This window comes from Coturnix japonica, chromosome 3, assembly GCF_001577835.2.
Source record: "Coturnix japonica isolate 7356 chromosome 3, Coturnix japonica 2.1, whole genome shotgun sequence".
Taxonomy (NCBI): domain Eukaryota; kingdom Metazoa; phylum Chordata; class Aves; order Galliformes; family Phasianidae; genus Coturnix; species Coturnix japonica.
Genome location: NC_029518.1, coordinates 21792189 through 21805684, shown reverse-complemented (window position 1 = coordinate 21805684; position 13496 = coordinate 21792189). Strand labels below are relative to the sequence as shown.

The window sequence follows — 13496 nt, the reverse complement described above, 5'->3', positions numbered from 1 at the left end:
CACAAAGAGGCAAGCTATACCTTCTTGTTTTCTTTTTATTTTTCTTTTTGGCTCAAGGCATTTTCTTTTTTTTTTTTTTTTTTTTTTATATTCAAACACCACTTTGATGAAAGACTTCATCTTTACATAGTCTTTTCAGTGTAGCTTCTTAGTCTGCCACATTATTCACAGTACCCATGAGCTAAGGAAGCATCTCTATTCTAACCTTACAGCCAGCCTCTGGCCTGAATTTTTAGAGAACTTCACATTTAATTGCACTTTAAATGCCCCCACTGTCTTTAGATGCAGCTGCCTGTACTCAGCACATTTGAAAATCCAGGCTTCTAGGACTGCAGATTGGTTTGTCCAGATCAATTAGCTTAATCATAAAGCGCAGTGTTTTTATCTAGTGAGACAACAGTACAGAACGAGGGAAAATCCCATTCAATAGAATCTTAATGTTTACAGTTCCCCCAAATTATAACCTTTTCCACACTCCTTCTTTACTTAACCACTGCATGAGATATATAGCATATGGTAATGAAATAAGAAATGTGCATATTTTACTGAACGAATATCTCACTTGAAATGTGGTCCTTGATTTGAAAATAAGCATGAGTCAGGACTGAGCTGTGGAAGTATTTTTGTTACTCCAGCAGCCAGGCCCCTTTGTCCTTCTGCTTTCGCACAGCAATAGCTTGATCTTACACTTTCCTCGTGAAAAGCTTCCAGAAGTAAGTGTGAAAAGGCAGATCACTTTCCACTGCCCACAGAAAACAGAATGACCCATTTGCTGTCTGTTGTTGATACACAAGCTGTATCCTGTGTAGAAGCCAAAGTTAGCATGGACTTGTTCTCAGTGAAAAAAGGTAAATATTGGAAGAAAATATTTAAAGTGTAATGCAGGAGCTGTACATCTATCAGCTGAGCTTCCAGAATTAATTCTGTTGGTTTAAAGCCATTCAGCCAAATTACAGGCTTTAAGTCTCAGTCATAAAGCAGAAAGGTGAGGTGGGACCACAGTTACCATAAACCACACTTGCTTCTTAGGGCATCTCAAGGTTTTAATGGCCTAATGGAACAGCTCTAGAAGTGGAGCTGTGTGGAAGCCATATCCCATCTGTCTGCTATTCAAAAAGTCCCCAGTCCATAGCACTCTTTTGGCACATGGTCTGCACCCTATGCTTTTGCTACATTGGGCAAAATGCAGCTCTCTGGCCACATCTCATTCATCAAGTCCCTGAGGAACAGCGTAAGGTTCACCCAAAACTCAGGATCTATTGCTTAAGAGGCTACTTTGTTTCTTCCAGTAATCTATCCCAGCTAAAATCCACATTAAGGTAATGCTTCCAACAAACATGCTCTGGAGATGCGATAAGAGGAAAGTGGTTTCCATACTGCTCCATGGATGACCTGCCTCAGAGAGAACTTTCACAACTTTCCAGGCATGTGACAAAGGATGTCTCCTTCCACTCCTTGCTCAAGTTATGCCTAGGGATGCTATATTAGAGGTAGTCCTTCTGTAAATGTTTAATTTCTGAGGCTACTGACCTGAATTCTGATAAGAGCATTGACGATGTTGTAATTGTATAAACTTGGGGGCAAAAATTAAATAATCACAACAAAGCCAACTGTCAAGAATAATATTTTCCTTTTAGTGTAATAATAGTGTCATTAATTATTTATTAAGGAAGAAAAAAACAACAATGAATGTTTGGGACTAAAAGTAAATGAGCCTAGAGGCTGCAATTCCTTGTTATATAGGAGTGCCCTCTGCAGTCTAGTAAACCAGGAGAGATGTTGTGCCAGCTCACACTGTATTTTACCAGGGAAACCAGGAGTAACTTGGTCAAAGCCGGTGCAGTAAGTCAGGATATGAAGAACTTTTGAAAACCTGTAGTAGGGGATTTACAGTATTTGTACACAATTCCATAAGGATAAATGCAAACCTCTTTCCTTTTACAGACATGTTGAAAGACCGGTGCACACTTAAGAGGTTGTTTCTTAGATGTAAAAGTTGCAGCTGAGAAATAACAACTTTCATCTTTGCTGCTTGGGCATGGGGTATTTTAGTCTGTGTTTCAAAGCTTAGCAAAAATTGTAAAGTGATCTTCAGGAATTTTCTTCAAAGGGGACATTGTCTGTGTCCTTTCAAGATTTTAAGCTCTAAAGCTGGTCACATGCTGCCATAATATTTTAATGTCATTCCTAGCTGGCAGGTAGCAACTTGCTTTTCATCAGTGCATTATGTAAGTAACCCAAGCGTTAAGATGTGACCTCCTTTTAAAAAACACATTTCTTCATCAACTGCAAGTTTTACAGGAGCATCATTTCTGCTTTTATAATGCTTCATAAAAATGTAAAAGAGTGTTTGCAAAAGAATATTTAATTAGGGGTAGGGAGAGAAGACCCTAGGCTTCTAAAAGTTTACACCGCCTCCAATTACTTTTCATGCTTGACTATGTAGCAGGGAATACTTCATTATACCAGGTCACCAACTTTGACATCTCTAACCCCATAATAATAGCCCTTTTTGTAATGTACCAAAATTGAAAATCAGTTTAGTTTGTGTTCTCACTAGGTTCATGGCTCCAGAGCCTAATATATTGCTGACTTGTATGCCAGCATTACTCCCTAGTGAGGAATATTAAATAGCCACGGCATATATTAGGAGGGGTGAAAAGGTCCAGCTCAAGTCTGCTGTGTAGTTCACATTCGTTAGTGTTTTAAAAACTCAATAAGTTGCATAATGTTTCCACTTATCCGTGAAATTGTGGTATGATTCATATCATAGGCATCTTTAAATGATTTGTAGCCCACTTAAGTAGGTATTCCACATAAACAAATACTTCCTAGGTTTGTATACATGACTTGTGGTAGTCAGTATCATAAAGAGCCACAATAGTGCCTGAACTATATTACTATAGCAAGAAGTTCATACATCTAATGAAACCCTCCAAACAGCCAACAGGAATGCAGTAATGTAAAACACCTCTGCTTGGAACAGGCTTTTTTTGTAGCTTATCAAAATGTGAAGGTTACTTCCCTCTATCTAAAGTTTCTCTGCTTTCTACTTCTAATATTCTCTGTGCCTTCAAAAGGTTCATAGGCTGTGTCATTGCAATTAATGCTGGTACACAGGCTCCAGCGTTTGATTGCTGCTAGCTGGTTTACTCCTTTTTTTCTCCCCACCATGATTTGGTACACTGTCTTCAGAAAGCAGAGGATACTAAATTGAAGAGAACAAAAGATAAACTTCATCAGAGTCAAAAATACAAGAGCTCAATCAACAGCCCTCTAAAACAAATAAGCTGGCTCCTGAGCGATCCTTTGAGAATCACTTGTTTTTCCTGTTGAAATTTTGAGAGTGCCAAATGAAGTTTCACCAAAGTTCCATCATTCAGAGAATTAAGTAGCTATCACGAACTCCTGTCATGATTTTCACAGTCTTTCTGGAGCATCCTTAACACTTTTTGTTACATGTTTGTGTAATTGTAGTTACTGGAGGCAAATCTATACAACCTTGCAATGTAATATGTAGTGTAAGGCACAGCAAAGCACAAAAAGAATCTCTTCTATAAAAATCTACAACACAAAAATTGCCTGACAGTGGGTTCTTGCAAACCAAAACTCAGATTCTCTGTCTCAGTGTATGTACACTTGTGACATATGCTTATAGGCTTATGGTTGATGGTGCTCCTGTTCCTACCAGCCAAGATCCAGGTGAGGTGAGTTTTATATGAGTCATGTGAGACAGTGATCATAACACTGTTGGCCTCAATGTCTATGTAACTGTAAGTCCCAGCTAAATATTATTTTTTAGTTCTGATTTATCTGACATATTTTGAAAAGGATAATATCTACATTTAAAACAAAGGTACTTTCTGTAAAACAAAAAACAAACAAAAAACTAACAACAAAAACACAAACCTTTGAATACTGCAAGTTGTTTTTTTCTTCCACAGTGATTTTTCTTCTTGTTTTCTCTCATCTGTCTTGTCTTTTGTATCTATAAGGAGAAAAGTAAAGCAACAGACAATCCACATGTATTATTACTTTGTTTTATCATTATGATGATGGACACTTTCAGCTTCTCATGTGGGAAAAACACTGAAATATCTGTTGGAGTTTACTATTTATACAAAAAACCCACAATGTTACTTCACTGAAAAAGACAGCTTGTCATATTGACATTGATATAAACTGCATATTCTTGAATTCTGATTGCAGGGTAAACCTGCAGGTTGGTTTTTTTTTGTTTTGTTTTGTTTTTTGGTTTTTTTTTGCTATCTTCTCTTTTCCATCATTAGTCTTTTGAATGTTTTCCCTTTCCTCTGTACTCTATGCCAAATCACCCAAAGGAAGTACAATAAATTAGCATGGATGTGGGTCTTAAATGTGCAAAGCAAGCTGCCTGTTGTGCAGACAGACTTTTCAGCTCAAGTATATGAACTGAACCTCCCCAGCAACATCATGAAGCAAAGTCTGAACTCTTGGAGCACGTGCTTATGCACTGTTCTGTGCAGATGACCTCTTTTACCACAGCTGGACCCAACTGTCCTTCCTTTTCAGACTGATTGCCTCACGCCTCCTAGGGAACATGCAGATCTGGGCTCACCTCTTTCCTAGGAAATTATATTAACTCTATGGGAAAAAATGCCTCTGAGTCTATGCATCCTGACCTAATTCTGACTTCCCTTCTCACACATCAGAATAATTTCACTAAAAACTGTTATTTTCTTGATAAAAAAGATATGGATACTCTCTTCACCTTTAAAAACTTACATTCAGTGCACACAGAAATGCAGCATGTGCCTATAAATGACACTATACTGGTTCAGGATATATTATGTAGTAGGCAGAATGTCCAAATAAAATGGTAAGCAAACAATATCATTATTGTAGTGTGAGAACCAGAGAGTACTTGGACATAAATCACTTCTGTGAGCAGAAACCCAGTACAAATATTACTGAAATCTTGGCTGGCAGCCATTTTCAAAACGGTCAGATTTTTTTTTTTTTTAGGTGGACCAGATGTAAAAACATGACACTTCTGACTAAATTCTTTTTCTTTTCTTTCCCCGAGGATTGCAGTATTTCCAGTTGGCACTGTGGTTTTTCTGTATGTTAGAATGTGTATTTATGTGATAGATAACAGCTCAATTTCTCATTAGTCTTCATAATTTCACCATTATCACTGTTCATTTCTTTCCCAGCCACAACATTATGCTAATATGCCAGAGAAGAAGTCTCTTGATCCAAAAGTGTCAGCTGAACATTCAGAATATATCATTTTGGGGAAGAAATCTGCCCTGACAAGGGGCAGGACTGGGTCCTAACAGCCCTGAATTCTTGGGACCATGAGAAGAGTTTATCAGAAGTCTGGCTGGCTAAGTGGAGACCAAAAGCCCCATCTAACTCCAGGTTTGCCCCCTGAGTTTCACTGGGTGCTCTCAGGAGATGGGATCTGCAGAGGTGACTGCAGAAATAGATTCAATCAACAAAACCTGTCACATTTATAGAGCAGCATGAAGCTCACATTTGTATTTTTTTCTGTCAGCCTCAGGGTTTTCTAAAGGAGCAGCCTAGGTGGCTTTCAGCAGTGGTGACGCAGGCTCACCTGCAGGAAGCAGCAGGGACATAGGAGGGGGCAGGGGCAGGAAAGGGAAGAGCAGTGTCTGGGTCTGTGTCACTTAATGGGGGCATCAAACCTAAGCTGTCCACATTATATGGCAATTAGAAATGCTGCTCCAGTAGCTGAGAAGATACATTTCTGTGACTGGCACTCTTCCTTCTGCTCTCTCCTACTTCAAAGGAGAACTAGCAAAGCTACCCCCTCTCACCCATTCATGCTCCTCTGGGCATCAGTGTGAACACAAGGAACACCCCGAGCATGTCAGAGGGCTGTGCCCACCATGATAGGGAATCATAGAGCTGGCTGCCTGCCCTGGCTGGAAAAGTACACCAGTGCCCTTTCTAGTGAAGGGTAGCAAAACATCCCCTAGCTTTCAGCTCAGCCTAAGATACACAGCCCAACTCTTCAGCAGACGAGGATGTTTGCCTTCATAAATTCCTACAACAAACTCCCTGTGCCACAGCAGAATGGTCTGGGAAAGGGCTGTCTTCATGCATTTGTTAGTATAAATGCTAAACTACAAAAAAGTCCCATTTCTAAGGATGTGGGTATTCTTGATGTTTCCTTAAAACAAACTGCAATGCATTCTGAACAAAGTTCAGACAATGTTCAGAGTCCTGCTGAGGCTTCTATGGCTTAATTATGCTTTATTCCCTTTTGCACACACCCACATACATGTTTTAACAATTTAAACTTTTTATAGATCCTCCTGAATTCTTTTCTTTTAGTATCAACTCTTTGCTTTTCTTGTTTCAGCCTTTGTGCAAGTACAGAGTGCCTTCCATGTCCATGAAAAAGCATACAGGATGGTTCCTACAGAATCATAGAATCATTTGAGCTGGAAGCAACCCTTAAAGGTCATTTAGTCTAACTCCCCTGCAATGAACAGAGACACCTACAGCTACATCAGGTTGCTCAAACCCTGATCCAGCCTGACCTTGAGTGTGTAAATAAGGGCTAAAAGGAGTAAGGAAGAAGAAACAAATGAACTTTGCATTGCAACACACCTTTCTCTGGCTCTTCTATACAAAGCAAGTTACATTGCTTTGAGAGTCTCTGTCATTCCAAGACAACAAATTACAGATAGAAGACATAAAAGATACTAATGGAATCAAGAATGTCAAGAAGTAAAAAAATCATGGGCCTTCAGTACTAATTGCACAGTTGGATGCCAGAATATACTCCCAAAGTTGTATGGATTCCTTACAAATCAATACCATATTCTGGGTGACAGACAGAGTGAATAAATAAATAAAAATATAATCCAATAACATATATGCGTATTTAAAATAAAACATCTAAAAAGTCATAGCAATTTACCTTTAAAGCCAGGAATAACTAGAATCATTTTGATTCTAGTCTTCTTCAGCTTTGAGACAGCAACAAATTCCAGTGGGTTCTGCATCACTTTTCTGTAAGATAAGACAAGATTGTGTTAAGGTAATATATTCATTCATCTTTTGGAGCTTATTCCTCAGATAAAATTCTTTCCGTATTTGTGTAGTATAACAAGTCTCTTAACAATTCAAAAGTATACACCCTTACAAAGCACTGAACTTAGGGACTAACAGCAAATCTGAATTCTAAGAAAGAAAAGAATGCTGGACTTTCTCAGTTGGTAATTGCCTACTTCTTATGTAAGACTTTTGCGCTAAGTTAAGCTGATTATAAAATAATAAGAATAGCTTTCCTAGAAAAGTGTAAGCACTGTCTTAAAGACAGATCCTCTACTGATCTCAAATGCAAGACCTGAATTCTGTTTTTAAGTGAAAATTACTAAGTAACAATATTTATGTAGAAAAGAGCAACCTGCAAAATATGTGAAGTTTTTCAAATTATTTCTGGCAGTTAGACCACTTTAGATAAGGGATGATGGAGGCAGGAGCACATATCTTGGCATCACTTGGTGCAAGCTTGGAGCTCTGCCTAGCAACATTTCTAAAATGAATCAAAGATCATCTGGCATCATGCTTGATCTTTAACTAATGCATACATTGGGGCTTAGGCTTCTCCTATGTATTATGATGTTACTAACATCTTTGTTTCATTTCAGCATCAGATCTAAAGTTGGGAATCTTTGGGAGGCATACCCAGTGGCATGGTAATAAACGTTGCTTCGCTGAAAGTCATAGGTTGACCTTCATTTTTTTTGGCCTTAATCATGCAGTAGGAGATCAAAACATGTTAACAGCATAGAAAGAAAAAATAAGGCTCACTCCACAGCCCCCAGCAGTGCACACAGCATTCTGTGAACTAATTTGTCTGCTGTAGCTGGGCTTGATGATCTCTAGAGGTCCCTCCCATCCACTACAATTCTGTGACTTCAGTTAGTGTTTGTTTTTGTTGACTTGAAGAACAAGATTCCATTGGAGATGAACATTGAGCAAAAGATGTAACTATCCATTTCTGATTACAGTTAACTTGGGGTAACTCAAGTAGGCTCTGAACCCCATTCAAGACTGCACTAGGAAACACAGAAGTCTAGGGAGAGTACAGTCTCAGGATTAGCTGTGTGAGACTGGATGGAACATTGTGTTCATATAGAGGGCAGATCATTTTAGAAAATGGCATTAGTTTATTTTTTGCAAACTAGGAAAGGCTTGCTTCAGGCAACTGAAGGAAGCAGCAATTGCCCTTTTTATTCTTTCTTCTGCCTCAGAGGATATAAAGCAATGAGTCAACTTTGATTCTCTCTTCAGTCCCACAGTCAGAGAGGCTGCCAAGTATATATTTGGTTCCCAAGGGCAAGAGGCCTTCAAGCAGATATTTGTGATACTTATCCCTCTGGCTAGTGCTGAAAATTAAAGACACATGATGTTCAAACTCAAAACAACAGGCATAGCTTTCCAAAGACAACCAGCTGCTTCATTGGAAACTGCCAGAGCAAACAACTAGGAATTCAGCAAGGCAATTCACAAAGCCTGCTTTCTAGTTGGATGGTTTGGTATTCTCTACAATAAGAGTAGACAAGTTAATTATTTCAGAAAGGTGATAAAAGTGATTATTTATCATCCATTTTGTCCAGTTAAGGAGGTAAAGATGTATATCTATTCTGACTGAAAAAAGTACTGCTTTCCTCAGTCAGCAAAGTAGTCCATGACATTCCTATTTGATAAATACTAAGCATGTATTACGTCCTGAGAAAGTAGGAGGTTGATCAACACTATCAGCACTGAGAGGAACTGTCATGTCATATTCTTGTTTTATTGTGTTTTTGTTTGCTTGTTTGTTTTTCTCAATGGTTTTCTAAATGAAAGTGAGAGAAACTGACACAGCACAAGTTGTCAAATTGAGTCTCTATCAGCTATGCTTCATATAGGTCCAGATAACACTTTGCTGATGTGGTCTAATTACAACAGAAAGCCACAATCTGATATACATAACAACCTCACTGCCATAGTCAAATAAACAGAGAGGCAGACCATCGAGTTGACTCTACTAATTAGAATCACACTGGATTTATCTGAGCAGAATGGAGAAATTAACCTGTTTCATACAGTAATCCATCTCCTAGACAAGCATGTGAAAAACATGCCCAAAGTATATTACCAAACTTCCCAACAGTTTAATATTTTTGTGTACCATCATTGCATTTGTAAAACACTGTGCTTTTGCTAATGAGTATCACATCTCATGCTTTGACTAGGTCATTGATGATTATTAACTAAAGCCTACATAACTGAAATAACTCTAGAGTTCTACAAGTGTGTAAGTATTATGGTGGAAACTGTGAAAAATGCTACAAAAACAAGAACAAAACTAGTCCTATAAAAGCTGTAGCCAGAAGAGTAAAATCCAGGCTAAAAAAAGATGAAGATTTATAAAAAGGCGGTGCTTAACAAGGTTAGAAATACATGAACTGTGTATCAGCTACGTATCAGATGTTCAAATTAGCATCATCTTTTTCACCAATGGATGGCAAAGCATCTGGATGTGAACTTTATCTAAACCCACTCTTGACCTAGGCAGTGATTAGATCTATTGAGGGCATGACTTTCTATACAGTTTCTAAATTTCCCAGTTCTAACTGGGTTGAATGCTCCCTGGAAAATAATACTTTGTACAAAGCTGTTAAATGCTCCTTGTTATTTTCTTAAGCACCGCCTTTTCTTATGAAGTTATATTGAATATTCCAGCTCCAGTTTTAGAGATTAGTCTGTTTTTGGTAATTTAGATGTTGTTTCTTAACTTCTCATATCTAAATGCAAATAATCAGGAGTGCATAGCAGTAGATGACTAGCAAGAGAACAACTTTCTTACTTCTAGGTATTCAAATATTGTTTGGAAAAACATCTGATAAGTGAGTATAATGGTATTTGCATTCCCTCAACAGAGATTTAAAAAAAAAAACAACAAATAAGCCAAGGGAGGGGAAAAAAGCCAAGATGTAAAGGTCTGCCAAATAAAATAAAATAAAATAAAATAAAATAAAATAAAATAAAATAAAATAAAATAAAATAAAATAAAATTAATGTCTATCCATCTATAACTAATTCATAATTGTAAAGATATAGCTAGATGAGAAAAAGGTGAAAAGATGACAAGAAGAAAAATGTATTTGTTTTTAAGATAACATATTGTCAAAGAACAGAAACTGTAGAATGGCTGACCTTCACAGCTTTTCCTGAAGAGCCAGATCCTTCAAAGTGATCTCAACTGAATAAAACTGGCAACTTAATCCCTGTTCAGCTCATATTTGATCCTGCTTTTTACTGATATAGTTTTGATTTCTGATCAGGATCACATTTTTCGTTTTTTTTTTCCCCTTGTGTTGTAAGGGATTTTTCCTGAATAGTTCTGAAAGTGTCATAGGCAATACATTTGTGAGCAGACAATCATGGCTTCCAGTAAAGCTTTCAGAAGCATTAAACTGATGAAACTTCTGAAACCTAGACTTTTCCTGGGAGCATACAGTAAACAACTAAAAAAAATAAATCAATGGACCAAGCAACGAAACAAACAAACAAATAAACAAACTCAATCAAAACCAGAACCACAAAACCAATAATAAAAAATTCAGTTGGAGGTATAACTAGGATCTGTTTCCAGAAATGAAAAACAGCTTTGTACTCTTTCTTTTCATGCATACACTGCTGAAGCATGCAGTTTGGATGCCTCTGTATGGACACACCACATTCTGTAAATGTGGCAAAAAGCCAATAAGATAAAACACATTATGAGATCATATTTTGTAAATCAGAACTTTCCCAAAGAGCATTAATGACATAGGAGATCTAGAAATTAGTAAAAAATATCAGTGGTTTTCATCTCTAAGAGCTCATTTTATCTTTATACCTATATCCCACAATCTAAGCTATATGAAGTTCACAAAAGTTGTGAGTACAACAGTTAAAACAGTACTGAAGAACTGGACTGGATTACCAGTCTGGCTTTAGGGATCTGCATGGCTACAGCATCTTCTCTGAACACAGATGTAAATGGACAAAATTTAGTCTGAATTACACAACCTTATGTGTGGAATAACAGCTCTCAGGCCCTTGAATGTTCTGTGAAGTTGTAGAAACATAGCAGAGCTCAAAATCTGTCCAAAACCACCATCTTGCTATCATTTATTTTTGAAGTACTTCAAAATATATTTACTAGCAGATGAATGGCAAAAATAAAGACAGAAATTCATAAAAAGAGTAATATGCTTAAGAGAAGAAAAACACATTCAAAAGTTCATTATTCTGGCACTGCAAATTATAACAAGTAACCAGTTTCTTGATTGCTTTCAAACCTTTCAAACACCTGAGCTTACAGGCAGGTTGTATTCTTAAATTGCCTCTAGATATAATATACACAGAAAGATACAGGCAGTACACAATGAAGCATAATTAAAATAGTTTGAAAAATCCCTGTAAAAGTACCTCTGATTAAATTATTTAATCTTTAGTTTGGGGCAGCAAATTTCCCAGGATTGTATGTACCTACATTATAGTATGGATCAAAGTGCCGGGCATGTAAAATGAGAAACAGGCCACTACAAAAATGACTGAGTTAATCCATGGTATACACTTTTCTATTACAGCAAATGCTGTTCCTGTGCAGTGAGCCATCAGTAATCTCGGTTCATTTTCCTGTAAATAATACGGCCCTGTTTAGATCAATTCATACTTTCAAAGTTACTGTACTTTACTTCGTCTGTTCTTTAAACTTAATCAGCAAACCACAGTCTGATACATTTTATGCAAATGTAATTGTTAGAAGAAAAACGTTATTATGTGTTCATAGTGGACTTGCAGAGCCATAGAGCTTTAATCCCATGTTGGCTATAGACACTAAACTTCACAGTTTCTGTACTGATTCAGATGATTGTTAATATGATGCTTTAAATTCAACATTTAACTTGGCATACACAACCTGTGTCAGTCTGAGCCCAGACTCACACAGCTCGCCCTAAATTATTACAGCAGTCTGTGTGATACTGCCCCTGAATTATTGGTTTTGTACCTTGGAAATCGTTTGGCACTATCAGATGCACAAGCTCCTGTTGTTTTGTAGGAATATCAAGACTTCCTCCTCTGGATGCAGGAAAGCAACATGCACAACATATCACCAGAAAACAGTGACTTAGACTGATCTCTGTCAAGGTACACATGCTCAGTGTGCCTAATTCCCTGGTAGTTATCTCAGGTTCCCCAGGATCCCTAATAGCATGAGTAATTTTTCAGACTATGTAGGCTGCAAAGGAGACATTAAGCAGTGTGCTTCCTCAGTGAAAGGGCTGTGCATGGCATGTAGACCATAATGTAGATTTCACTATTCTTTTCATTTGTAGTCACACCTCTGTTTTTCTCCTTATTTTTATTTGCACACAGCAAATTTATTCTCTTCAAATAGAAAGTAAGGATCTTCCTCAATTAGCTAACTTATCTCAAATAAATTTTTTAACACGCTGGAGAGCAGCACATAGCTTTTAACAATATCATAAAGAAGAAGAAAAGTATACATCTTGCCATCCCTGAGTGAACTGGAGCCCATTCTGAGAACCTGGTTAGCTTCCAGCTTTGAAAGCTACTGAAATGATTTTGGCTCTGGACTGTAGTGAGAGAAAATGAACAAAAGGGAAAACAATTAGCAGGTTTGTTTCTGCATCAAAAATCCTGCCAGCTCCTTCAGTTTTGCAGACTGACACCTTTTCAGACTTCTTCTCTGTGACAAAAACTCTTTGTTATGTTTACAGTACCAGCTGAGCGGCAAATTGCCATTACCTGAGGATGAATAGGGCTTACTCTCCTACTCCTGTTGCAAACTGTCCACTTCCTTAATGATTTTGTGTTTGCCTTTGTAATTTGATCTTTGTTGTAGTCTAAGTCTTTACTAAAGTTGGAGAACTTCACCACAAAACGGACTGAGCTACTCTTATTTCTCCACAGGTCACGCAGAAAAAAATATCTGAGCTTTGCACAAAAGCTCAGCAGCACTTTCAAAAAGACCTTCTCTCTTCTGGAGACATTTGCTTTAAATATAGTAAGCAGCAGTCAGTGAGTGAGAGAAGACAAAAGAAAAAATATTTTAAATTAATTAAGGCCTAGAGTATAATGAAAATCAAACAAAAAACACAGTAGGGATGTGCTTTTGGATATAGCTTCTGTTCTGTCCTTCTCTTAGGGCTCATTGTTCAACAGCAGCCCAGCTACCATTTATGCAGTATAACGCTCCATGATATCCTCCCAAATGAGATGTTCAGTGCCTCTGGGCCAGAAAAAGCTCAAACTCTCAGAGAATCAAAGCAATTTCTGCAATGATTTGAGGATCTACATACACTCTGTGAAGCCAGGATCTCCTCTCCTGTTATGGATTCTGACATTCCTGAGAGCAGGAAAGGAACAAAAGTATTAATCTATTAATCACTACATGGACATTGTGGGAGACAGTG

General features: G+C 37.6%; 1 long non-coding RNA gene across 2 annotated transcripts in view; it reads right to left on the bottom strand.

The window, feature by feature from the left end:
• Positions 1-3931: 3931 nt before the first annotated feature.
• The window catches only part of LOC107311199, a 32809-nt gene continuing 23244 nt past the window's right edge, over positions 3932-13496 (bottom strand). For both annotated transcript variants that reach the window (XR_001553921.2, XR_001553925.2), the window contains 2 exons: positions 6935-7026; positions 3932-3988 (listed from right to left, as the gene is read on the bottom strand). This is a non-coding gene — a long non-coding RNA (uncharacterized LOC107311199). The remainder of the gene's footprint in view (positions 3989-6934; positions 7027-13496) is intronic.